The sequence below is a fragment of the Maniola hyperantus genome, chromosome 17 (assembly GCF_902806685.2).
Source record: "Maniola hyperantus chromosome 17, iAphHyp1.2, whole genome shotgun sequence".
In the NCBI taxonomy this organism is placed as follows: domain Eukaryota; kingdom Metazoa; phylum Arthropoda; class Insecta; order Lepidoptera; family Nymphalidae; genus Maniola; species Maniola hyperantus.
Window position 1 is genome coordinate 11,307,626 of NC_048552.1, and position 2,018 is coordinate 11,309,643.

The following is a 2,018-nucleotide window of genomic DNA, read 5'->3' on the forward strand; positions in this document are numbered from 1 at the left end:
GATGCCAAACAATGGAAAGACGAACAAATTAAAAACAGTCTTTTAGCTTCGTTAATTAAGCAATTCTTTTTTATGTCAAGTTATGAATACGTCAGTATTGTATTAATGTTAATTATTTATTCATTCGACCTTAATCTTATAGTTGGTAGGTACGTTTTATTAAAAATGACTTATACACGGGCTATTTTGAATTGTTAATGATATAGGTAGGTACAATAAATTGGTTAAGTTCCGACTACTAACTTCCGTATAGAATGTTGAACTAGCTGTAAGTACGCGACAGCCGACAGGTCGAGATAGCAATCGGGGTATGAGGCGGGGGGACGCACCGCACACCCGCACGTCACTCGCGCTACCCCGCAATGGACTAGCGCGGGGGCTGTGCGGGTGTGCGATGGCCATCATGACCTGTCGCGTACTATAGGTACTAACCCGTACAGAATGTTGAACTACTAGACTGCCCAAAAAGGATGTATTGTTTCCAAGGTTGTATGTGAGTTTCTTTACTTCACCATAACTTCAAAATGCCTGAGCAGATTTGGATGTACCTACGGCCTACGGGGTATACCTACTTAAAATCATCATCCCGAATGACACTGGCAATAGGGTCTTGGGCTGTAGTAATAAAAAATCGGCCAAGTGCGAGTCAGACTCGCGATACGAGGGTTCCGTACCACAGTCGTATTTTTTCGACATTTTGCACGATAATCCAAAAACTATGATGCATAAAAATAAATAAAAATCTGTTTTAGAATCCACTCGACATAGTTATCTTACTTCCAAAATTGAAAATATTGATTATTAGTTCATGACCACAATTTAATTTTTTTGTGCGAAGTAACCACAAATTCACGATTTTCAGATTTTTCCCCGAATGTCTGCTATAAGACCTACCTACCTACCAAATTTCAAGTACCCTGTAGGTTTCTTGACAGACCGACAGACAGACAGACAGACAACAAACTGATCCTATAAGGGTTCCGTTTTTCCTTTTGAGGTACGGAACCCTAAAAATGATGTGATGTTTTGTATAGCGGTAGTTTATGGAGCTAGAATTCATAATAAAGAGAATAATTAAAAAAAATAGTAGTGAGCCACGATGGGTTGATCATGATGATGATGAAGTTAGGAGAGTGAAAATTTTCCATAATGTCGTAACTGTCAGATTAGATAAATAAATAATAATGTATTGATAAACAGTGAGTTAAGTGTTAAGAGGTTAAAACAACATCAGCTAATAAGGAGATTTTATTGTTTTGAAGCAAACAACTTAGGGTCTAGACGTAGACGATATGCGTAAAACTACATGCTTACTGTCGGTCTGGTTGGAGGCTACGGCCGTGGCTACGTACCACACTATTGGCAAAGCCGTGCCGCAAAGCGATTTAGCGTTCCGGTGCGATGCCGCGTAGAAACCGACCAGGGATATGGGCTTTAATGGAACTGCCACACACTTTCCGAGTTAGCCCGCTACCATCTTAGGCTGCATCTTCACTTACCACCAGATAAGATCGCAGTCAAAGGCTAACTTGTATTAAATTTGCATTTTGGATACTGACTTTTTTATCAGTGGAGGACTAAATAGGGCGGAGGGGTAGGACCTCGAGTCTACGGGCCCCCCAAATCTGGAGAACTTCTTCAATGAATTTCTAAATGTAGAATTCCTAGAAATAACACTTTTTAATTTTTTTGTGATGTAACCACAAATTCACGGTTTTCAGATTTTTCCCATTACTTATGTTTCATGATTCTAGGTCAACGGGAAGTACCTTATAGGTTTGGATTCCCTTGACGGGTCGTGACAGATAGGCACGCACCTCTAACTCTTCGGAGTTATGTGCGTTTTAAGCAATTAAATTTAATTTAGGTATTTTAACTGTGAAGGTAAATATCGGGAGGAAACCTGCATGCCTAAGAATTTTACATAACTAATGTTTTCAAATGTGTGAAGTCTTTTCAATCCACCCTAATTATCGTGGTAGACGATGGCCTAAAGCCCTTTTCATTCTCAGAAGAGA